Below are 6602 nucleotides of genomic sequence, written 5' to 3'. Positions count from 1 at the left end.
ACCAGGTGATTTTTCCCAACTGCAGATTAATGTAAATATTCTGAGTACGTTTAAGGTAGGCTAGGCTAAGCTATGATGTTTGGCAGGTTAGGTGTATTAAACACATTTTTGACTCACAATATTTTCAACATACAATAGATTTCTTGGGACATAACTCCATTGTAAGTCGAGGAACAGCTGTAGTTGCAACATAGGGCATCTGGACTGCAAAGACCAAACTATTTATTTTCTGGTCTCTATATGAAAAGTGTTTGCCAATTCTGACACAGCATATACAACTTGCACCCTTGATTTATTAAATCATAATTTATTCTTTTTTCTTTTTTAAATAGAGACAGGGTCTCACTCTTGCTCAGGCTGGTCTCGAACTCCTGACCTCAAGCAATCCTCCTGCCTCGGCCTCCCAGAGTGCAAGGATTACAGGCATAAGCCACCACGCCGAGCCAAATCATAATTTAAATTATTACTTTTAACACTTTTCAAATGATGCAAATACCATAGGATAACACAATTTACTCCCTTACTTTGTTTTGGGGTTATTTTTGTCATCTGTTTTAATTTTCCATATATTTTAAACCCCACAAGACATTATTTTAATACCTAAATAGTCACTTAGATTAACCACACATTTATCTTTTCCATTACTTGTCAGTCCTTACATTTCTATGCCTCTATCTGCCTGAAAACCTCTTTTATTTATTTATTTATTTTTTGGTATTGGTTTTTTTTTTGAAACAAATCTCCCAAATTTTGTTTTCTGGAAATGTTTTTATTGCATCTCAATTTTTGAAGGTTGTTTATTGCAGTTATGTTCTTTAGCACTTGAAATATATAATTTTGTTGTCATCTAGGTTCCACCATTTCTGTTGCAAAGTCAGCTGTAAGTCTTATTGTTGTACCTTTGAAGTTAATGGGTCAGTTTTTTTCTGGCTGCTTTTAAGATTTTCTCTTTGCCTTTGGTTTTCCATAACTTTCCTGTGATTTTCCCAGGTATAGTTTTCTTTTCTTTTTTTTTTTTCTTTGAGACAGAGTCTCGCTCTGTTGCCCGGGCTAGAGTGAGTGCCGTGGCATCAGCCTAGCTCACAGCAACCTCAAACGTCTGGGCTTAAGCAATCCTACTGCCTCAGCCTCCCGAGTAGCTGGGACTACAGGCATGTGCCACCATGCCCGGCTAATTTTTTCTATATACATTTTTAGTTTGCCAGATAATTTCTTTCTATTTTTAGTAGAGACGGGGTCTCGCTCTTGCTCAGGCTGGTCTCGAACTCCTGAGCTCCAGTGATCCACCCGCCTCAGCCTCCCAGAGTGCTAGGATTACAGGCGTGAGCCACCACGCCTGGCTAGTTTTCTTTTTATAAGCATAACATATATGCTTGTGTTTATTTCTGGGCTCTTTATTCTTTTTTTTTTTTTCATTTTTAAAAAATAAAGTTTATTAGATCATAATGTTGTCTGAATTTACCACCTTTGTCAAAAGTCAACTCACAGCTTCCAATGTAGTCTATAATTCCTTAATCAAAGTCAGCAACTTATGGACAGCTTCAGCATCTACAGTTGACCTTTCGCTAGCCAGGCAAACTTCCCGAAATAATCGTAGTGACTGATTCATCTTCTCAAATTCTCTTGCTTTTCTATGTCCCTTTTGAATAACTTCCTCTGGAAGATTAGCAAGCCTTGCTGCATTAAAGCCATAGCTTTTAGGACAAGCTCCTTTAATGAATTTATAGAGGAAGGTAATAGTCTCCTGGCTGGGGTCTTCACATTCATTTTCCACCATGCATGCCATATGTCCCAGGCGCACAGCAACATTTTGAGAATAATCTTCTACCAATGAATGGTAGTGGGTAGAGAACAATGTACAACACTTTATAGTCTCTGCAAGTTCTTTAACAACTGCATTTGCTATTGCTGTCCCATCAAACGTAGCAGTACCTCTTCCTAATTCATCCACAAGCACCAGAGAATGTGCTGTTGCATGCATAAGTATGCTAGCAGTTTCACTCAATTCAACAAAAAATGTACTTTCACCTGACATTATTCTATCTGAAGCACCAAGTCTAGTAAACACTCTATCAATCGGTGTGAGCCTACACACTTCAGCAAGTACATAACAACCCATCTGGGCCATTACAGCTAATAAGCCAGCCTGTCTCATCAGCGTAGACTTGCCCCCCATATTTGGTCCAGTAACAAGCACACAATAGGCTTTGCCATTTTCCTCCTCCTCTTCCTCACAGCCTATTAGAATGTCATTAGGAATAAAATCATCCCCAAAAAAAGTCTTCGTGATGCAAGGATGGCGTGATCCTTTAAGCTTTAAGAAGGGGGCAGTGTCTTCCCCTGGCAACAGAATTACTGGGCGACACATAGGACCATCACCTCCTCGACTGTAGTTAGCCAGGCACAATAAGACATCCAGTACTGCCATACATTCTACAGCTGTCTGCCAGTCCTTGTGATTTTTGTCAAAGTTATAGAACAGTCACCGCATGCAGTCCTTCAAGGATACATCTCTCCGTTCTTCCGCATTTATCAGATTAGCCAACTTCTTCTCAATAGTTTTGGTCCAGTATCGTTTACAGCCCTTCTTGGTAGATTTCAACTCATACTCTTCTGGCAAATTACGGGTGGTGAAATTCTCTGGAATTTCCAACTGGTAACGGTTCCTACCAATGCCCCAGTAGACTATGGTCCTACAGCCAATTCGACTGCGCTGTTTCTCTAGGTATTCCAGGAGGCTCTGTTCATTTTCTCTTATGTCAGCAAGAGCTTGGTCATAATCAGAATCAAATCCTGCTTTGGGAGTAATCAGTCCAGTCTTTCGAGCCTTTTCATGGTCAAAGGCAGTATCCCATCGGTTCAGTTCTATAGTCAAATCAGGAAAACGACCTTGAGAATTTTTTGTCTGCAGAGTAATGACCTGCTTAAGGATTTTAGACTTAAAATTATCGACGACTTCTTCCATAATCCCTGTAATTTTACATATTACTTTGAATCCTTCCAAAGCAGAAAGAAAATCGATAATCTTTTTTTTGCTATAGGTAGTTTCTTCATACATTATAGCCCTGCTATCTGGGTGGTTCTGACTCTTCATGGGAGACCCAACATTATGAATTTTGCTCAGTAGTCTCTCAAGATCTGGAAGCTTCTTTAGAAGGTCTACAACTTCTGAGATTTTGTCAGGCACAGCCATGAAGTCTTCTATGGCATCTAGACGATCATTGATAGCATAGGGGCTACAGAGTGGAGCAGAAAGCCATTGCTTTAGCAGCCGCTTACCAAAGGGAGTATGGCAAGTATCAACCCTCTCTAGCAAGGTACCTTCAGTAGAACCATTTGTTCCATTCTGAAAAATCTCCAAATTGCTTAAAGTCACTGCATCTAGCACCATTCGTTGATTGGTTTTTGTGAAAATAGCACCAGGACTTGTAGTACTGACTATGTCAGAATCCAAAGGAATATATTCTTCAAAATTAGCCATTGATAAAAGCTCCTGATCAATAAGGCATTTTTTGAGGTAGAAGACACAACCACCTAGAGCAGAGAGGGCCAATTCACTCTTTTCTCCTGGTGTCAACCCAATGGAATCAGACTCTGAAGTCATATCTTTAAGCACCTGGGGTAACATCACCCCACTGTCCTCATTTAGCTTTTCTCTAAAATATCCTTCCTCAAGGAGAGTTCTCAAAGTTTTGGATGCATCCCAAAATTGGGAGCCTGGTATCAGACCTTCCTGAAGACAAGCGGATAATGAACCCTTTAGAACTGTCTTAGTTTCCACTGAGAGATTTCCTTTCTCAAACAAGACTTGTACTGGAGGATAGTGTGCCACTAGAGTCCTAAACCTGGAACAGTGGCGATCATCTGAAAACTGACCTATGAAAAACTTTCCCAGTGAAGTATCAACAAAGCATACACCATACACACGAGTATGGCCAGAAGAATCTTCTTTTTCTTTAAGGCTAAGAAGATATTTACTGTAGTTCTCAGAGGGATCACCTTCCAACACACTGTAGGTCTGTGTACCCTTGGTAATGACCCTACAGATCTCCCTCCTCACCACTCTATCATGCTTGGATATATGTGCCATCTTTCGGCATCGTGCCTCCATCATTTCCGGAGTCTCAGTCTGTTCCACTCGTGCTACTTTATAGCCCTTCTGCACCAGGGAATCTGAATAATGGCCAAACGCAATTTCAGGAAAACCAGAATGGGCCCAGTTGCCCTTCATGAATACCAGCCCCAGTTCATTGACCCCAATCAGAGCATCCATGTGGTACAGTTTATAAAACTTCCCCACCTTATAAAAGATGACTAGATCAGAGTTCTGAGACTTAATCTGCCACCACTTCCTCATTCCAGGAGTACAGGAATTAAGAAAATCCTCAGGTACATAGAGTGTAGATGCATCAAAATCAGGGTGATCAGGCCGCCTCCTGTGCTCATCTCTTCTCTTCTCCTTCTTAAGCCACTCTAAAGTTTCATGATACCAGATAGTGGAGCGACCACTGTCATCACCTCCTCCACTAATGTGGGCTTGAGATTCAGAATTTTGAGAGGCAGAGAAAGCATTCAAAGTACTCTTGGTTTCTGATGAAATGTCAGTTGCTCTTTTGGTGGCTGAGGGCATTTCCTTCCTTGAACTTTTCCTTTTAAGAGAGACATTTCCAGCCATTTTCTTCCGCTTTCGAGCAACTTTGACAGGGCTGTCAAAGCCTTCACTCTCACTATCCCCCACTCCACTGCTTATTTCATCGCTGCTTCCTTCCTCCTTAGCGTCTGGCTTGAATTCCACATCAGAGCCACCAATGTCACTCTCAGAGTCTGATATGACCCTTCGTTTTTTTATTTGGCGGCTACTTCGCCTAGATCCTTGCGTCTTAGGCTGTACTTCCTCATCACTCTCTATTTCATTATCTTCTTCACTCTTATGTGATACATAAGTTGTGCCCACCTCCGTCTCTTCCTCCTCTTCTGGCTCTGAGGGCTCATCACACACTGCCAATTCAAGCCTCTTAACCTTGTCTTTATTTAAAGCTTCATCTGCACGTTGCATTGCTCTGAGTATCTCAGGCTTTGAACTGTAAAAATGACCTCCCTTCTGGGCTTCCTTTGATTTTGAACCTGTATATGGCTTTAACAGCCTTTTGCTAACCCAGCCCCTTGTTGGGCTGTCATCAAAAAACTGTACATGAACGCGTACTGATTTCCCTTTCTCTCGGATGAATGTTCCATCAAAGGGGTGGTTATAAACCAGGCAAGGCCACCACGGGTAACCCTCTATCTTGGCCCAAACCAAATCACCTGGTGAGAAGTCACAAGAACTGCTGGCCGGGACCGCAGCCGCTGCCGATCTCTGCAGCCCTCCGTTGAGGTTCTTCCTCTCTGGCGGCGATGCGGAGCCCACCAAAGGCCTGGGCCCAGGCCCTGCCTCGCTCCAGGCCGCATCCCCGCCTGGGGAAGGGGAGACCCTGGTGGCAGCGGCGGCACCGCCGCCTTCGCGTGAGGCCCTAGTCAGGGCCTTGTTTGAATTATTCAGCGCCGGAGACTTGGGAAAGAAGTTGTACAGGGTACTCTGTCGCGACATTGCGAGGCACAACCGTTCTGTCGGACCGAGCGCCTAAAGGCACTGCCCGGGCTCTTTATTCTGTTTCATTGATCTATATGTCTGTTTCTATGCCAGTACCATACTATTTTAATTTAATATCTGTAGCTCTGACTGGCTATCTAATCTTTGACAAAGCAAACAAAAACATACTCTGGGGACAAGAATCCTTATTCAATAAATGGTGCTGGGAAAATTGGATAGCCACATGTAGAAGACTGAAACAGGACCCACAGCTTTCACCTCTCACAAAAATCAAATCACGGTGGATAACAGACTTAAACCTTAGGTCGGAAACTATTAGAATTCTAGAAGAGAATGTAGGAAATACTCTTTCAGACATTGGCCTAGGTAAAGAATTTATGAAGAAGAACCCTAAGGCAATCACAGCACCAATAAAAATAAACGAATTGGACCTGATTAAATTAAAAAGCTTCTGCACAGCCAAAGAAACTGTCACGAGAATAAACAGACAATCTACAGAATGGGAAAAAATCTTCGCATACTACACATCAGATAAAGGACTGATAACAAGAATCTATTTAGAACTCAGGAAAGTCAGTAAGAAAAAATCAAACAACCCCATCAAAAAGTGGGCAAACAACATGAATAGAAATTTTTCAAAAGAAGATATAAGAATGGCTGACAAACATATGAAAAAATTCTCAACATCCCTAATCATCAGGGAAATGCAAATCAAATCTACAATGAGATATCACTTAACTCCAGTGAGAATGGCCTTTATCAAAAAGTCACAAAACAATAAATGTTGGCATGGATGCGGAGAGACAGGAACACTCGTACACTGCTGATGGGACTGAAAACTAGTGCAACCCCTATGGAAAGCATTATGGAGATACCTTAAACAGATTCAAGTAGACCTACCATTCGATCCAGCAATCCCATTATTGGGCATCTACCCAGAGGAACAAAAGTCATTCTATAAAAAAAGACACCTGTACCCAAATGTTTATAGCAGCACAATTCACAATTGCAA

General features: G+C 41.8%; 1 pseudogene; it reads right to left on the bottom strand.

Annotated features, from left to right (window-relative positions):
• Positions 1-1462: 1462 nt before the first annotated feature.
• Positions 1463-5587, bottom strand: LOC138377844 (DNA mismatch repair protein Msh6 pseudogene; annotated as a pseudogene).
• Between the last annotated feature and the right edge of the window lie 1015 nt (positions 5588-6602).

This window comes from Eulemur rufifrons, chromosome 30 (genome assembly GCF_041146395.1).
Source record: "Eulemur rufifrons isolate Redbay chromosome 30, OSU_ERuf_1, whole genome shotgun sequence".
Classification (NCBI taxonomy): domain Eukaryota; kingdom Metazoa; phylum Chordata; class Mammalia; order Primates; family Lemuridae; genus Eulemur; species Eulemur rufifrons.
The sequence above is the reverse complement of the archived record's forward strand: the minus strand, read 5'-3'. Positions and strand labels throughout refer to the sequence as shown.